The sequence below is a fragment of the Centruroides vittatus genome, unplaced genomic scaffold (genome assembly GCF_030686945.1).
Source record: "Centruroides vittatus isolate TY-2023 unplaced genomic scaffold, ASM3068694v2 contig_971, whole genome shotgun sequence".
NCBI classification, from domain to species: domain Eukaryota; kingdom Metazoa; phylum Arthropoda; class Arachnida; order Scorpiones; family Buthidae; genus Centruroides; species Centruroides vittatus.
The window spans coordinates 717,457-737,546 of record NW_027122644.1 but is presented as its reverse complement, the minus strand read 5'-3'; the positions used below and the strand labels follow the sequence as shown (position 1 = coordinate 737,546).

Genomic DNA, 20,090 nt, shown 5'->3' with positions numbered 1-20,090 from the left:
GCTATAATTTGTCACGAAGAATAGCGCGAATATTCAGTTGTACATTTCATTAAGCTTACTCCTTAATTAAAGAATTAAATTCGAACACACCATCAATAAAAATTGCCCCCCTTTACTCTTGATTTAGTTTCTACAACTGCTAGAAACTGAATCAATTGGAGATGTGTACTCTTTCTCAGTGACTAGCGCTTCAGCAGGCGGAAAATTATCGTAGATGACATGTCCTTGTTATCGGGGATTCTTCTCCCTTTAGATCATTATTGGTGACTCTAAACCTTTCGCAGTGATGTTTGCTTTTTCCCCCTCTTCTCTTAGAATCGTATTTTTCTTTTTATGTCTGTGTGCAGAAGCAAAGTAATTGGCTTTTTCGACATAAGGCACAATACATTTTTTACTTGATCTTTTCTTTCTAGATTGTAAAATCTTGTTTTATATAAAATTAAATGGTTTATCTTCAAAAGTGATTATGCCATAAGAAACTTTAACAAGTGAAGAGCTTAGATAATTATGATTTAACTGGAAAAAGACTCTCTTTCACATTGGATTCTAAATATACCAACACAGATCCAGGAAGGGAGGAGGATTTAGGAGCATGTCACGTGAATCCATTAATCCTGAGAACAAAAGAGAAGAGATTAATCTAAATCCATCTTTCTTTGACAAGTAAAGAAGGTTATTGTGAATAAAAAACTACGTTGTTTTTCTTTAATAAAATTTGTTTCATGCAATAATATTTTTGTTAAAAGTGCCTAAGTTTCACGTGCGTGCGTGGATGTGAAAATTTTATTGACCCTGTAAATACCTATAAATTAATGTGTTGTTTGAATTACTTACTATAATAGATTTCTCATTACGTGAATCAACACCAAAACATAAAGAATAAAAAGAAAGCACAAATCTATTATAGAATTTCATCATGAAAATTGAATATTAAAGAATTTATTAGAGAAACAATATACAATCTTATTTTTCGAGCAGTAGGCTATAGGAGTAACGATTCAAATTATTAAATTATATCATCCCCAGTTTCCTGATTAAACTGACAATGAAGTGGTGTAATACATGAATTCTAATTATATTTTATACACTAATAAAAATCTGTTTTAGCATTTTCTGGACACGTACAAGCACGACACATTACCCTAATTCGTGACATCTCAAAAATGGCCCTTTTGTTAACTAATACTTACTTATTTTTTACAGGTTCAGAAATAATAGCTTTTACCGCATTAGATGCCAGATTTACAGACTATAAACGTGATCCTTAGACCATAAAGTAATTAGCTATAAATACAGATTTTTATGAGTATACGTATACAGCAGCGCACAAAAAAAGGTCATCAGGATGGCTATTTTAAATTTCATTCTGAAGTTTGCATAAAAAATTCATCTAAAGGACTCGTAATTTTCAGTAATGAACATGGAGAAACAGAAATGGATATACCTACCTGCATGACGACGTGCATCGTAAAATACGGTCGAAAATCGACGTCCATGCGTAAGAATTTATGGAATTTGGCGATGGGATGAAACATATTGCATCATCGATAATGTAGACATATTCCATGATGAATCAGCAGACAACAATGTTCCATTGTCTACATTCTATCAGTATAGTTGGTAAACTGCAACAACTGAGGTTATCATCATGTATTGTTCTGGTAATGGTTGACTAGTCAACAATACCAAAACAAACGCATTTTTTGTATTGTTGACAGTATGTCTCTATCAGTTACGCAGATTTGAATTCACTTTGCATGGCTGGTTCGTTGAACCAACCATGCAAAGTGACAATCTATATGAATACTCCGTTACTCATGCATCCAATATTGGTAAATAGATTACCATTGCAGATATAATAAACGACGGAATTTATGGGCACTTATCTCTGTACTACAATTGGAATAAAAAAGTGTTAGTAAATAGCTGTAATACCCTTATTAGTGCCTATAGATAGAGGCATCAAGCGTTTATTTCCTATAGTGATAACATGTGATGGCATCACGTGGTGACATGACGTCACTAACATATCTCCAGCCACGTCAATGTTATACTCTTCCTAATTTATCAAGCTGCCAAAAGGTAGTACTCGTTGGTCCGCGTAACGATATTAATAATAATATTGGTACGTTCAAACTTAATGAAAAAGTATTTGTATCATGTTAAAAAAAGATGCCAATTCAATTTAGTTCATTTAATAAAATTTTGACAAAATTTTTATCTTTGATTCCTTTACTAAGCGAAGGATTTTTAAAAATTACGAATTTTTCAGCACGGGTAAAACTGAATAACAATGGTGCATTATATAAATTAAAAAAAGAGAGTGGGAAAGTTTTAGTTGTTCTTAAATTCTATCCTTTTCATCCTTTGCAATGATTGATTTTGTGTCATATTTTGACCGCTTTACAAGTCACCTAGCTATCTATTGGATAGAAAGAAACTACTTTAATATTCAAAAACCCAACCTGTATGGAAGACACACAGATTTGCTCTTATGCGTCCCTGAATCGATCCAAAAGAATCAATTTGTAGATCTCCTGAGACAAAAATATTCAAACTTCTTCTGATTATGATCCAATGTTGAAAATCGTGTCAGGAATATTTATAAGTTAAGCAAACCTTCGACTTCAGCGTTAAAATATCTGATAACTTTTATCGAATATTATAATAGTTTGTTTCCACTTCTTTTTTTTTTATATAAGAAGAATGAATCGAAATCGCACGATGAATTTTTACGAAGATAATTTAATAAGTTATGTTTTTAGATATTTCACTTAAAAAATTTCTTAGATCTTTTTTATTCTTGAATATATTTCTTCACACAGAAAAACGGTTTATTCCTTTGATAATATTTAATGTAATGCTTTCTTCAATTCAACGCTCTTTGATGCTTAAACGACTTGTTCCTTCCCTTCGAATAGTTTTTTTATATATTCAGTTTTAACTCCATGAAATGTAGACTATTCAGTTGACAGTTTTAATCCGCATTTTCTTCACTTAAGTATTACTCTAGAGCTTCTTCAACAAATATTGAATTGCAGAGCTTTTAAAATTTTGATTATGGAGCTTATCCATTTGACACAATGGAGAATTTTATTTAATAATTTTCACTCTAGAATTTTTTTTTTCTAAATTGAATTCCAAGTTTGAATCATATAGCCTACTGTAATTCCACTACCTTTATTTTAAGCTTTCCTAATTTAATAATTCACATATAGAGTAGTTTAAATATTTATTTTTATCGTTTATAACGATTTTAATCTTCTTATATTCAGGCTGATGCCTTATATTCGTTATACATAGTAAGTGGGCCACCCGGATATATCAGAAGTCCTCTGAAGATTTATAAGTCTCTATTTTTTTGTTGATAATTGGCCTTTATGTATCCTCGTTAAGGCACAGCTGTAAAGTAAATCATGGAGGGAGACTGATCAATCTGTATTATATCGAGGGAAAACCTTATCTTTGAGCTAAACAGGGAAGCCAACTTATAGGCTCATATTCTTTAGTCTTTCTTATCTCAACATTTGAAAGTGTTATCATCAATTAATAGTAAAATTATACGATTAAACAGATAAAACAAATTATCATTTAAAGTTTCAGTTTTAAAAAAAGCGTAAGAAATGAGATCAAATTAATGGATTTATTTCCAAAATTCTAATTATAAAATGGAAAAAGATCTTAATTAAGAAGGCGTTTTCATTAGAATAGTTAATAAATTCATAAATTTATTAATGATAAGAATTTGAATTACATAAATGATGCAGATGAACAATAAAAATATTTTTCCGAAATAAATGATCAAAGATACGAATATAATCATTAATAAAAGTAATAAATACATTATCCAAATTGTCTAGTGTTTATAATCTAGTATCATCGTAACAGTTGATAACTTTATGAACTTTATATATAATTTATTTATCGATATTTTTTAACCATATAAAACTTTTTCATCCCACAACTTATTGATCAAATAGAGAGTAGGCTGTAGAGTAGTTGGAATTTTTTGGGATAAAAGCAAAATACTTCCACTGGGAGTATGGATACATCGTTAAGAAGTGCTCCCTTGACATTCTAACGATGTGGATGTTGCATTGTTCGACTATGTAAAGTCACCAAAGGAGATATACCGAAATAAGTCCTGCTTCTGTCACTTGTTTAACTTATAATAATGTATTTGCGACGATGCACAGGTGGATAGACTATATTTGTTGAGATTTATCGATTCTCTACTTATTTCGTTTGAACTTTAAATATAAAATGTCACAATTAAAAGAATATAAAGTTTCTTATATAATGTTTTTTCTAAAACTTTAATTTTCTTTTAATTTTAATTAGCCTATTATTATTATTATTATTATTATTATTATTATTTAGTTTTTAAATTTCGATATTAGGCTAATTTTAAATCTCATTACTTTCTATTTTTTGCTTTTAGTTTATCAACAGACCGTATTTTAAGAGAGTTTTGTTTCCTAGTCTTAGGCTAACTTCGATTATTTGTAGTTTAACTCACCATTTAGCACTTAGGCTAAACTTTAACGTTTTAAAATAGTTTTAGTTTGTTTCTTAATTAATATTTTTTACGTCAATAATAGTACTTTGCAAAGCGGATGATATTCATTTCCCCTTAAAAAAATTATGATAAATTGCAGTTTATTTCGCATACAGATTCGAATTTTATCATGGGAGAAAGGCCTCTTAAACTGATCGAAACGGGAAGGAGAGTCATTTTTTCTCAGGTTCACAATCACGGAAGACCCTACCTCATTAGAATATTACCTGAAGGACCTATTTAACCTCATAATGCCTTAGCTGCTGAGGGACTAAGGGGCTTCTTTAAAATAGAAAATCGCATTAAAATTCTTGTATCCCTGTCGAGGGTTGTTACTTCACGTATCCTATAGATACCATCCTCTATCGCATTTAACCTTTTGCCGCAATGGATGCTTCAAATTTCTAAGTTACCACGTAAGAGATGACATAGAAAGAATACCATATTTAAACATTTTCTTCTATTAATTTGTCCAAATCGGATAATTAATCTGTATAAGGTATCAAATTATCACAGAGAAAACCTTAAAAATAGGAAAAAAAAACACATATCCTCCGATAATTTATAGACTAAGATGCCGAATAAAAGCGATACACAAGTTTTTAAAGGCAATATATTTAAAACGAGAAGTAGAGGAAAGAAAGAAGTGTTAATGTGAACAGCCGTTTGTTGTTCACTCGACGTTAGAAACACTATCGAATATCAATGGTGAAAGATGAGAAGCAAAGGATTTCTCTTTTTTATTGTGTCTATCAAAGACTGCTTTGCCATTCAATTCGTCTCCTTATCACAGTTTTTAAATTGATGGCAATCTTTCTTCACTGTTTATAACTCATGGGAAAGTCGAGTATCTGTAGCACTTACACCATACAAGAATGACAATCTCTTGTCTAAATAAACAAGTATTAAATTTCTATTTCCGTTTTTTTTCTCCAAGTTTAGAATATTTTGAAGGCACTCAAAAGGATACACTCGAGTATATAAGTATTTTTATTATTTATTTTTAAAGGTTTAATTGCTTTTTAAATATTTTCGTAATTATAAAGGTCGATATGGTCACGTGATTTGAAAGAATAACGCGAATTTCGCTAGACCCCCCACCACATTTTTTTTCCTATTCTTTTGCGGTGTTTAACTAAATTGCTCGGCTCGATTGGTAATTCATTTTGCTTACCTTCTCAAAAATCAGTCACGGTTGGGGGGAATTGGTTACGGTTACGGCCGATTGTATCACTTGATATAACCAACACGAAAGACTAGCTGTTAAATATTTTAAAAGGTATGCCAATCACGTGATTTATAATTTATAGCATAAAATTCGAAATGATAACTTGTGGCGTGTGTAAAATTTAGTTGATTTGTAATATTCATGTTGTATATAACGTTAAATCTTTTAAGAATTTTTCGCTATATATACAATGTAATTTCAACATAAAATATAATAATAATATCTATAAATGCTAATAGTAATTTAACGCTTGTTTTATGTATCTTTAACACGGTTTATTTATTTAATTTCCCCTTTCGCATTTGTTAATTTCATTAACTTAAAAGAAGATGACATTCGGTGGAAGAAAGTCATTTTTTGACTCTGAGATCGCGTGAGTAGTCACTCTTAAAAACTCTATTAACTTCAACACCGTAAATACTTCAGTTACAAAAAACAATTTAGGGTAAAAAGATGACCATTTGATGACGTCATAAAGAAGGCGAATCACGTTAAACGTCGGTAAAACGAGTAAATACAGAGAGAAGTTGCGGTATTCTCCGTTGTTCTGCCGTTTGTCGATTAACTCAGTCGAATTCCTATTGTCGTGTCTGGTGATCAACGGACGTCGACAGTAGAGGGAGCTTTGGATCGGCAACCAATGAGAAACGATCATTGTAGATAGTGGAGAAGCTATGCCAGAAGCACGCAGTCAGTCGGTGAGTGTACACCGAGCTGTTAAGTTGGTCTCGCAGCTGTTAAGGTGGTTCCCTGTCCAGGTATGCACGCTGCAACTATAATCTTGGAATCCATTTTGTGTGTGAAATGCGACTGGAATTCAATGTAACAGAGGAGTGAATTTCGGATACGTAAGAACAGGTGAGATACCCTTACCTTATTTCTTTTTTTTTCGTTTAAGAGGGTGAGTTTGGATAGTATCGCACCTTTTCGCATTCCTTTGTGAGTGGAATGTTATGAGAAATGGTGGGCCGCCTCGGAGGCCGAACTTGATCCCACAACGGTCGTTTGTTACTCGTAACAACAGCACCCATGTACTGTACAACTGTACTTTTTACATACTCGTGTTACTTGCTGTGATAGTAGAGCATAAGTTGCATTAATTTTTTTTCTCTCTCTCTCTTTTTAAGTAGTTCACTCCCAAATGCGGGATGAGGTTTTACTTAGTAGTCGTTGCTGTAGGTGCACTGCATCATTCATGTAGTAATGTTAATATCGGCACACTGTACAGAAACGATGTTTAGTGTAGCCATGACAGCTGTTGCTCTTATGATTTTGCTTAATATGCCATATAACTACAGAATTTACAGCATGTATCCGATGTCTACATTCATGTATAATGTCATACATACAACAAAAACAAATTTTGTTCTATAATTCAAATGTTATCTTGAAAATTAGATACATTTATAAATAGTAATGCAAATATAAGAGATTAGATAAGATAACTCGTAAATTTTTCACTTATAGTATCACAATATTTTCAGTTTTAATTATTATATTAGCAACCGTATGAATCTGTATGAGCATTAAAATATTTTAATAACTCTAACTGTCGTAAAAAAACTTGTAGGACCTATAGGAATTTTAATAAAATGCGAGTTTTCCTTTTAAGTTTAGACTGAGAAATTTTAATATCTCGGTTTTCCTGGCAGAAATACGTTCAATCTCATATTTTTTTTCCCTCGTTTTTTTTTCATTTAGTCCATTACACTAATCAGTTTCTTTTCGGTTAGCCAACCAGTGGGTCGGTCTTCTGTAAAATTTAATCGCTTTCAAATAGTTTTCAGATATATTTCTTTTATATTTTCAATATCTCTTTCGAGACTCCAAACGTCGGTTACATGTGAGCCAGTCAGTCAGTGAACTGATCAATAATCTAATCGTTTTCTTGTCAATATCGAGATGTAGAAAGTGTAAATCAAGCGTAAATTTACGACTTAACTGTGGGATGTGGGCACATCTGACCGAGAACATTTTAAAGTGACCAAAATGACACAACTTTTCACAGTCTATTGTAAGAATTGAAAGTATCCGAGAGGTAGAGAATTCGAAAATCTTTGAAAGAAACTGCAGGGGATGTTTTTGAGTGAACTACTTTCCTTCCAGCCATTGTTATTGGCTACAACTTTTGAGAACACGTCTTAAACGGGACATAAAAACATAAACCAATATTTTAAAAACTAAACCCATTAATGTCTAGATGGAATACTCTCGAGAATTGAAAAATCCATCTGTGAAGCAGAAATTCGTTTATTTTTATTGCTACTCTAAATCAGAATTAAAAATTCTATTAAAGTTTGTTTTTTTCTTCCCTTCCCATGACAGTTGGAATGCGTTTACTCAACTTGCACAATGAAACAGTTCCAATACTTTTTACAGTATTTATTTCTTTTTCCCAAGAAATAAAGATGTTACATTAATAAGAGGTAGAGAATCTTACATAATTCTCATCAATTTTCGAATAATATAAAAGTTCTATTATATAGATTATTATTATTATTATTACAAAGCAATACTTACCATTCTTAAAAAAAATCATTAGGACGAAACAAGTTTTATTACTATAAAAGCCTATATATAACCAAATACGGTTATTAGTATTATAATAATGTACACTTATAGTGAATTCTCTACTACAACTATTTATTATGGTGAAACAATCTCCATTATTACGAAGGTTACATCATTATGAATCAGAAATTCCGTAATGTTAATGTTATAGATCATTTAATGCTATACAAGTATTAAAACCAAGTTGGCTTTCTTAATAAAAATGCAAAATTTTTAAATAAACTAGACTATTATTACTATAGTAGTTACTGTAATAGATGCGTACTGACTTCTACTGTTAGAATAATAATGGAGGGATAGTATTTGAAGCATAGTTCTTAGTATGATTAAAGTGGAACAGTAAGTAATGGACGATTAGAATGTAACTGTAGCGCTGGCATAGTACTAATTCTGTTATTGTAGAAGGCCCAGCGTAGGTTGTTATTAAAGAGAGCATTCAGCTGCGAGAGCGAGTATTATTACGCAATCCCTGCTACAGCTAGAGTACTATTACATGTTATTGTGAAAGTGTACGCGGTTATTACAAGAGTGCCTCGAATAAATTCACTTTTGAAGAATAGAGAAAAATCTGATGTATTGTTGTATAGATAGATAAAATTCTAGTATATTTTTTTTAACTATAAATATTTCAAACATAGTTTTTTTAAAAAGAAAAATAAAGGAAAATAGTAAAACATATTAACGTTCTTTCTAACGGAAAATGTTCTAATGGCACATTATTAAAGTTTCTGCTTCATAAAACTGATGCAAAGTCTTGAATGTTTTTCAGGTTTAAAAGTTTTTTCGTGTGTTAATTTAGTACTTCGTTAGATTTTATTTTAACAGTAATTTTCTTTTATAAAGAAATGAATTTTATACGCGATAAGTACGTCAACAGTTATTTATCAATGAAATATTTGTAATTTTATCAATTTTTACATAAAATATATTAATAATTACAATGTTATTGGCATATTCGACGAAGAATGATCGAGTAGATTTATTATACAGAAGAATTGCTTATCTGAATTTTTATGCGTTACAAAAGTATTATGTTGCAGTTCGGATCAAAATTTTACGACTAGACAGCTCAACAGATAGCACATATTACTAAAAATAAAAAATACTTTGCGATCAATAACTTCCTAAACACTTTTTGTAACCGATAAATTCCCTCAAAATTTTTATAATCACTATGTTCAAGAATGCGAACAAATCATCTCAAAATTATAGGCCAGCGGTAAAAAAAACCCCAAAATTTCTAGTTAACTCCACTTTGATCTATGTAATAATTTTTCGGGTAGAAATCGATAGATCATCCTTTTTTCGTACCAAAACATATCTTAAGAGCTAAATAGAAACATTTCTATCAAGATAGCGGAAAAAAAAATCAAATTTGATCACTCTAATTCAAGCCCGTTTCTTTATGGATTTTAGCATCAAGTATCTTGTCTCAATTCTAAAATGATCCTCTTAAAAGATGACATTTTTCGATCCCAAAATGACAGATGACATAGTCAATATAAATAGGCTTACATCCATAGAGAGTTCTTCATGTGAAAGGATTTCTTCTTCGGCCGTCGTTTCTACCAAAAATTTAAGAGAAGAAAAATATTCATTCTTTAGCCATTAACGATCTAAACAAAATAACCCCATAGGCCACTCTTATTTTATAAGGTGAAATTTTTTAGTAAAATATGAATTAAAAATTCTCCGTCAAAGTTTCTTGGAAGAAAGAAAGAATGGGGAAAAAATATATAAGGTACAAAAGGAGAGCGAGAGAGAGAGAGGGAGGGGCAGTTCAGAGATAATCAAGAAGAAAGGGGATTTGGAAAGTCTGAAAGGAAAGATCGTAATTAGGAGTGCGGTTAAGAAAGGTCCCTTTGGAACCGCAACGACCTGTATCGACTCCTAGGTCATATCACAGCATCTAGCAATCAATGAAGAGTGGAATAGCTTACTAGTTATTACACTATTCTGTCTTATACCTTCGGCTACAGATTAGGGGAGATCTAAGGTAGAATTCTGATAAGAGGTTTTGCAGTACTTGGCAAAGAACTCTCTCCCGTAATCAAAACCTTTCGGTAAAGTTGGAAGTGCTTTTAGCTACAACCTGTCTTTACAGATGATTTTCCGATTTCCGAATTCCATCTTGGAAACATATATATACGGGTAAACTCCGATAGCAATTTTTTTTCTAGCTTTTTTTTCTGATAGAGGAAGGGATGTGCTTGATATCGATATTTTATCCAGCCGCGTAAAAAAAATTGGATTTTTTTCCATTTTTGGTGTTATTTAGAAGGCTTATCTTCTTTAGCTCTTTATTTGATAACCTTTTTTTTTCTACTTCATTATGTATTTATGATAATTAATATTCGTGTGGAAATTATTTGCTGTAAATTTTTGATTTTTTAAAATGGCGAATGTGTCTATCAAATAATTATTATTTTTTAATACGTTTTCGGGGTTGTTACCGCTTGCTTGGGTGGTTGCTAGGATACCAGACAAACTCATTCTCGTTTTGGAAGAGGAATCTCTCTTATGGTCCCAACATACCGCATAATTCATGAGAACAGAATTAGCTCGGATCTTATGGAAGGAGAATTGCAGTTGGCAATGTGCACTGTTTTACTAGCACTTTCTTACGACTCGTTATCGTGCTCATAATTGTTTGTTTAAAAATATATGCGTGTATACGTTAAGTTGCTTTTATGAAAAATTCCTGAAGGCATAAAAAAGCACGTGCACTTTCCTCCTTTTCTTAAAAAGTAAACATGCAGATATTTGGTGATTCAGTTTTATGATTGTATCCCCGACCTTATTGTTGATTTTATCAGCGATTCTTTGCTGTGGAATCGGTTTAACACGGTTAAGTACAGCAGATATCTCATTGCAGGTGCTGTTGTCACACAATGGGCCTGTGCAGCCTCAGTCACTAGTTCCAAAGGGACGGGAAACCGTTCCCCGAATGTCTTGTCACATATTTGTAGCGGTCACCAGATGGAATAGTAGATAACCCTCTAGGGAAAAAGTGAAGAACAGATGGATGATGAATGACCCGTCCCCAAGATACAACACACGGGGGGTAATTTGTTGTCTCCTGTAGTGGGATTCTACTTTTCTATACAAGAAACAATCACCCAACCTTTACCAAACAGACAAGAGACAGTTCTTCAATTAAATTTAGGTTAAAACTCGACTTTTCTTTAGTCGCGGGTGGTAAATGGTACCAAATAAGTCGGCTCCTACGGTTAAGGCTGGGCACATTATCTACATTTTGTAGTCATTAGGGGGATTTACTGACTTTTGGTGATTTACTAACGTTGCTAATAGCTTTATTGCGGGCACCTGTGAATCGTAAAATCATTATTTTTAATCATTGTACGTGGTTAACCATTGTTCTTTAGTGTTGTAAAGAGGCCTTTAAGATATATATGTAGCAATAGTTACGTAGATATTCATTAAAGTCTTATTATTTTAAACGGAAAAAAAAAAATATATATATATGAAAATGCAAGAAATAATTTTGAGAAATTTTAAAGAGACGATAAATTAGAACAAGTAACAGTTTAGCAATTAATATACGGAAACAGTAATAATTATCAAGGAAAGATGCGATTCCCATGACATAAATTCAAATCATTTGTTTAAACGACGTTAATTACATTCGTTTAGAATCACAGTCGTTTCCACGTCATCAATATTGTAACCATTTTGCAACCGAACGTTTCTATTGTCTTTCCAAATTGTTAAATCTTCAAAGAACAAAAGCAGAAATCTTACTTTTATGTGCAGAAGTTTCCTAAAGTAATTAATAAAATTTGAAATTGATTTAATAATGTTTTAGCAAGTACATTTCCAGTTAAATTGCTTCCATTCTAAACATTTCTTCAAATTTCTTGATTTCAGCACTTTACTTATAATTCTCGTAATCATTTAAACTTAAACGAGTTATTTAAACCTCAGAGATCAAAATGTCTTTACCGCATGATCTTTAATTATTAATAAAATTTAATATTTAAAGTAGATAAATAAATTTCCTATATTTAAATTTTAAAAATGAAGATAGTTCATACAGAATTTTAACTCAGACGTAAATTTAAAGTATGGGGCAAACTAAAATTTTTATAGTTTAAATCAGTTTTTAATATTAATCAAGTCTAATACAACACTATGAAAATTTTATACTGTATATAAATAAAATAAATTGCCAGGAAATGAAAAATAAATATTTAATATAATTTTCCGATAAGAAATTTTATTCCAAATTCAATTAAAATTCTGAGAGTTTATATATTTGCATTTCTTTTTTCGTTTTTTTTTGGGGGTATGTTTTTTGATAATTTATAAGAGAAAACTAATGTTGACACTAAACTCATCCGAGTTATGCGAAGCATAAATTGAATAAGGACTTTTTCGAAAAAAATATTTTAAAAAATGAAGGGAGAAAAAATCGGAAGCGTTTTCGAGAGAGGGAGAAACACTTAATAAACAAGCGAAACTCACAGAAATGTTAATAAAGGAGAATGAAAATTCTACATTCCTTCGTAGCATTATTCCATTTTCCAAACTTTCTATTTATTCTGTCCTTTAACATTCCAGCAAATTTTCCCTACCGTCTTTTGTTTTTAAGGAGAACAAAATAAGTAAATTATTTCAAGTTTTAACATTGTTTTATACTTCTTAAGTGTTTAAAGGACTTAACTCTAGAGAGTTCTCCTGGTTTATACTCAGGGAGCTTAAAGGTGCTGTAGAAGTAAGCTATATTGACAGTCCACTCTGCAACTTCCCCAGTGCTCCCTACAGAATTTACTGTGTAAACGTTGGCTTCTTTTTTCCCTTCCTTCCAGCCTGTATGTGTGTGTGTGTGTTTCATCGCATTTGGTCTACCGGTACACAGAAAAGGAGCTTCTATTACTAAAAGACAAATATATTTTCGGGTGTCGAATACAGGACATTAGAACTGTAGTAGCATGAAAAAAGGAACTCCTTCTGTGTACTTTAGTAATCAGTATTGAGATGAAGGCGTCATGGTGGAAAAAACGGAAGAATGATGAGCATGTCCTATTTGCTTCCGCGGTGACTTCAAAAGGATATTCTTCTGTATGGACGAAATTCCGAAAATGGGATTATACAGAAATGAAAAACCATTCAAAAATGATAGTATTGAGTTATAGTAATGGTGTTTATCCTCTCTTCTTTTCCTTTTATAGCTTCCACTCAAATTTACTTAACAAGTATAAAGGTTTTAACATCACTCGAACAATTTATGCTCTATTTCCAATTAACTATTAACAAATTTATAGGAAAATATAACGTTTTCTTTAATATACGTTTTAAATTACCTCAATTTAAGAAATTTTACGCCTGATATAAATATTTGTCACAGAACTCGATGAGTAATCGTAACGTTATTCAGTAAAATAATCGTCAATGAAATCTTCTGTCGGATTCTATATTTAATGACGTTAAGTGAGTTAATTTTTGCAAATTTTATTTCTTTTTTTAAACAATAAAGAGGGTCATGCCATCTATCGATTTATTCTAGTACTAAAACAATGAAATTTTCTTGTGTTCCTTGCGTTAAATTTGTTAAACGGCGAGGGATTCGGATCACTGATGGCAAATTACATAACTAAACAAATACTTATTGTTCTTATTGATGTGGTCAAGTTCCCACCCTCACTAATAATAAAAGATAAGAAACAAACAATAGATTATTATCTAGAAATTTGCTGGGAAAATTTGTTGGGATGTACAGTACACAACGGAAGTTGATGAAATTATTGGGATTTATAATGACGAATGATAACGAGAAATTCTTACATTGTTTAACATTTTAATTCGCTTTCAGTAAAGTAGTTACTATATCATCAGTATCTGTAATTTTACTTTTATTGTTTAATGACTCGAGAAGGAATCGAAAGGAGTTTGCCCTTACGAATTGACTTTGAATATTGATCAGATTTGTTTATAGTGTGTTCTTAAACGGTGTTGTATTTGGCATTTATGATAACAAAGCGATGTTCACTATAGGATACCATTAAAATGGAGACGATCACTGTGGAAGAGTCAGTTTGATTTCATACTAACACCAATGCCACGATCAGGTACACGCAAGTAATTCAGCGATGTAGATGGGCAATATCAGATAATGCTGAACGAAAAGTTGGAGTGAAAAAAGAAAAGTCAAATCGTTGATTCTGTGGCAGTGCAAGATATAGTAAAAGTGACATTTGAACGACACAAGGATAAAATAAAAATGATGATATTTCACGGTTATAGGATGGCGGGATTCTACCTAATTCTAAAAAAAGATCCAATTTTAGAAAATTAACTAGGATCGTATTTTATCGATAGTCTACATCAAATATTTACAATGTAAAAGAAATAAACTATATCAAGCGAGTTGAAAGTCAGTTTTATTTTTGTATTCAAACTATTGCTACTTATTAAAACTTTCTCTAGATAAATATAAAAAATTCAGTGTATGTTTATTATTATTTATAAATCATAATCTAGGTAAAAAAACATTAAAAATTAATAAGTAATGCTTAAGCTATATGAAACGAAGCGCAATCGATTTACTGTTAAGGCTCATTACATATTCGGAACCTAAAAGAAAATTAAATAAAATATTCATATAAAAATATCATTATTAATCTTACGCTAGCTTAAAGTAAATCTTAAAATATTTTTCCCCCTACTGAATTTTTGGCCCACTAGAAAAATTCTATATTGATTTTAAGTCCTTTGAAAGAAAATTGAATTTTGATTGAACCCTTTTGTATATGTTAATTTAAAAAAAAAATTAAATTTAAATATCCAAATCGAATTTTCATTACAATGCAATATGAAAGAATAGAAATACTTTTAAACTGCAGAAAGGATGAATGGAGAAGGGAAATAAACGTAAAAAAGGACATATCTATGTATATATATATAAGGTTATATTATTATAAAGAAAGAAAAAGAGAAATAGGAAATTTACATATAAAGAAAGAAAAGAACTGGGCCAAGCTATTATTGTTATCCATAATTATAGTGTCCATGTAATTATATATTCTTCGATGGAAAAGCACATTTAACATGCAGGAATCACAACATGACATACCAAACAAAAGATGCTAAAGACCTTTCACATGTAAAATCTTTTATGGTTGCTTTTTCATTTGTAAATGTTTCACGTTATACTCGAGGTAATGTTGATCCATTCTTTATAAATTGAATAAAACATAAATATAGACGGTAGTAATAAAATATTGCTTTTGTAGAGGAAAACAAAGATTAGTTCTGAATTTTCTATTATTTATCAAAAAACTAATTGAATGGTAATGATATATCTAATGCAAATATTGTTTTCTGTTGTATATATTGCACAGCGGCACGAATGTGTAATATTCCTACCAGTTGCATCATTTGCTTATTATGCGTATAATGAGGCAACCAAACGAAAGGGAAGTATAATAGAATAAATATATAATACACTATATATACATATCTATAATTATATCTATTGATTTACCACTAACCACGCTGTATAAGGCAATTAGTTTTGGTCTCTGTTGCATAACACTCTCTAAGGTATTCTATTGTTGACATATAATTAACAAGCTTTTACTTTCCTTTCGTCTAATAAAGATCTGTAACATTAAGAGAGATTTTGCTCTGCTTCGTCTCTCTGTAAACAGATTGATTCTTTTCGGTAATGGCGTTCTGCAGGTTTCAACATTACATAAATGCCTCATAGAATGTATTGGGTGCTTACCTGTATCTAATAAAGATACTTTAGTTTCTTCTAAGGTCATTGACCAAATTTTGGATTATTTCCAAGTATTTTTCTTTCTTCTTTAACTTTATTGTCTGTGCAGCAGCTGTGGTGAGAAGTAAAATAATGATTATGTCTATCTCTGAGTGTAGTCCTATATTTCAATTGAGGATGCGTTGCAATTATATGGATGGACTCTGTCTGTTCTTATATGTATTGAGACTCTAAGCATTTATACCGCTACCCGTTTCAGTTATCTTGAACTTCTTGTAGAGGTAATCTTGAGGGAAAAGTTAGATTGTTCCCACAACTTTTAAAATTTTTTAGACAGCACCCATTATGTGTTTCTACTCCATCTGCTGAAAAGAAATAACGAATTTTCCAGTGAAGAATTTTTTAAACTATTAAAAAAGTATTTTAAAAAATTCTATGGAAACAGTTTTAGCTTGTAGTAATGAAATTTAGAATGTTCTTTAGAGATAATTTAGATTTTTGGAAAATTTCAAAAATAAGTAACAAAGAAGCGATACGTGTTTGTAATTGTCTACATCATTTTCTAAGGAAGTATCCTTTACTGTTACATCTCATATCCTTAGAAGAGAATAAAGATCGAAAGTTTTTAACGGGGGCAATGTAATCCTGATTTGCAATTTAATACTTCATGTCCTCTGATTAATTACGAACATAATTGCAATTGCTGTTCTTAACTAATGATTTTATAGATAATTAATTAACAGCACTTTCAAATTTAATCAAATTAACCTAAGGCCTCTCATTCATTCTCTTCATATATTTTTTTCCCCCTTCTACTTTTTAGTCTTTTATAATTGTATAAAAATTTAATCTTATTTTAAAAATAATCGCCAAGTTTGCAGATTAGGGTAAATACTTTTAAGAGAAAATTCCCTCAAGTTATGTTACACGATCAAATTGTGGAACTATTGCTTTGCTTCCTTTCTTATTTCTAAATACTACATTATTTGTCACAGAAAAAGTCTAAAAAGGAACACGAAAAGAAGCAAAAAATGCCAGAGGCAAATACATCCCACACAAGAACAAAATCCTAACAAGGCAAAGTTTAACTCGAAACCCAACAGTTTTCCTAACTTTGCAAATTGTACCAAAATTACTTTTTTTTCCCCCCTCTTTCACTTTTATCATTTTTCCCTTCCAATTTCTTTCTTTTTTCCTCTTTTTTGTTGCAGAAAATATACTTAAAGTGGTATTTTCTTTGTACAACAATATTATAATGGCCTTTCTTATGTGTTGAATGTCGTTTAAATCTATTCACATGCCATTGGATCTGCATTGTTAGTAAAGAAGTTTTCTTTGACAAAATCGTTATTTTTCATATAAAAAAGAGTGTGTTTCGAGTATTGTTTTGTAGTTACACGAATAGAGATTTTTGTAGTAAAATCGTAATCGCAAATTGTTACGAAGTACTTCACCACGCTTTTACAATATTATTAATTTCTAGTAGGGCAGAAGGAAATATTGAAATCTTTCTCCAAAAATAGAAAAAAATTGCTGAAGTTTACATTAGCAGTATTTTATTTAAAAAAGAAGAAAATTCTGAAGATACTTTCGCTAAAAATGAAAAATTTCGTAGACTACCATTTTAGTGAAAATGGAAATTTTAATAAATCCTCACATTTTATCGAACAATTTTTACTTTCTAGAGAGAATCTAAGGATAAAATTACATTTTTTTCTTCTTTTTTTCTTACTGAATACAGTTTATAGAAGTACAAAATTGTATCCATCATCATCATCATCGAATTTTCAACAAATCGAAAAATATTAACGATTGAAATCATTAAGCTTACTTTATGCAATAGTTCAAAATTAATATGTAATTATATGGAATCAGTGGAGAGTTGATGTTGATGCAAAGCGTAGAAACGATCGATAATAGAAAGTATTAGAAATTTCAGAACTGTCAATTATTTCAGGAATCCTGACGCTCGTTATTGGTTATCCGTGTTACAATGAAGTGTCAATTATTGGATTTCGTGATAAGAACGGGTTTAGTTTGCAATTCCGCCACTATGATTGCTAACTGCTTTTATTGACGTTCAAACCGACATTCCATTTGTGATTTAATAGTTATCATGCATAAAGTGCTTATTGGAAAGTGTATATATCTCTTAAACGTCGCACTCTTTTATGATTTTTAAAACTTTTAAAAGTTATTCAATTGAACCGAATGGATCTGGATATGAATTTTATTGATGACGTCCGAAACATAATTTCTGCTAAGCGGTTAAAGATGTCAGTCGGCAATTTATATTGTTCTTTAGAAGAATGTTTTGCTCATTTAATGAAGTAACTGCGATTGTAAGAGAACATTTGCTTACGTATCTAAAAACCATATTAACGTCTGCTTGAATATATTGACAGATAATTGCATTTTAAGAAATTTAAATCGTATAATAAATAATCCGAAGACTTTCCTTTTAATGTTTAAATGTATTATAGATTCTTTACTATGATGAGAAATTCCAAATTGCATTAACACATTTCGAAGCACTCAAAAATTTCACGATTTTCAATCTTAGAATATTAATATCTAGTAGAGAAGCAAAAAAATTTCATTAGAAATATGCAATTTAATAATAGAACAATGTAATACTTCCTTCCCTATTGTTTTGGAATGATTTTATCGTGCATAACTGTAACTGCACAGGCATGTATGCTTCATTAACAGCACGCACTTCGCATTCCATTTAGGACAATAAGGTGTAATAACCTATTATTTTAACACTAAAATATTCTTCATAATCTTCCATTCTTAATAGTTAATAATTTTAAAAATAGCATGAGAATATCCGTAAAGAGATTTCACGTTAACTAAATTAAATTTTTTTTTCTTAACAGAAAGGTCTAGTTTAAGCTACTGCTCTCAAGATTATATTATTTCTGAGACAGCATTTTATTGCCATCTGTTTTTATTTATAATAAAAACTTTCATATTATAATTTTTTCATTACGTGCATTACACGTAAAGAACAGTTATTATTTTTTTGTTATGATAATGCTTATGATACTTCTTTTTTTGTATTGAAATGTAGACAAACATTACACGTGCAAAAAGTAGTAATTTATTTACTTTTTCATACTATTTGTAATGTACATTACATAAGAGATTACCCGTTAGTAATTTTACTTTAGTTAAGATCATTTTATTTATTATTATTGTTATATATATATATTTTTTTCTCTAATCGCTTTCTGCCATGTGGTTTCTGAAGCAAGAATATATATACAGCACTTTGTTCATCCTCTTCATATCCATTAAATATTGAACGAATTTTTGGGGTGAAGTTTTTATAGCTGCTTCAAATATTGATATAGGATATCGGTCATAATATCTCTCCCTCTTTTTTTCTACCTTATTTGTTATAGGTCGATGTAATTTTCATGAAATAATCTTAAAGAATATAGTAAAGCAGTTGATAAAATTAAAATTGCTCTTCTTCGGTGAAATTTATTTTTTTAAGCGAGTTTTTATTGATCAAATTGTGATAAAGTAGCAAAAATAGCACATTAAAGTTAGTAAATTTGCTTCTTTTTTTTCTTCTTTCTCTCTTCCTTTATAGCAAACGTGCAACAGTTTAGCATCTGCTTTGAAATATGACATACAGATGGTAAATTTTTTTCGTGGAATAGTTTAATTTAAATGCGAATATTGTAATAAATTGATATCTAGGAAGTTATAAAAATAAATTTTTATGTTATTTTATGGAGAATTTTTAACATTCGAGATAAAGTAATTGAGAGAAAAAGTATTATTAGACTCAACAACGAGTTTTCTACGCTGAAACGATATTACAGAATCATTCTTCTTTGATTAAGTTGCAAAAATGCATTTAATTAGCTTTTAAAAATGCTTAATTAAAATATTCTAGTTCATACTTTCTATATATATCCTAACGCTAAGCATGGATTAGAACTTTTTAGGTCTTAATTAAACAATTTTATAACTAA

The 20,090-nt window shown here is 30.4% G+C and overlaps 1 protein-coding gene and 1 long non-coding RNA gene across 2 annotated transcripts in view; one reads left to right on the top strand and one right to left on the bottom strand.

The window, feature by feature from the left end:
- Positions 1–1,510, bottom strand: part of LOC136985565 (uncharacterized) — a 66,612-nt gene extending 65,102 nt beyond the window's left edge. Inside the window, exon 1 of the long non-coding RNA XR_010882358.1 lies at positions 1,449–1,510. This is a non-coding gene — a long non-coding RNA (uncharacterized lncRNA). The remainder of the gene's footprint in view (positions 1–1,448) is intronic.
- A 4,792-nt stretch (positions 1,511–6,302) lies between these two features.
- LOC136985564 (latrophilin Cirl-like) overlaps positions 6,303–20,090 on the top strand; it is a 106,642-nt gene continuing 92,854 nt past the window's right edge. The window contains 1 exon segment of the mRNA XM_067282876.1: positions 6,303–6,644. The gene's annotated coding sequence lies outside the window, so the exon portion shown is untranslated.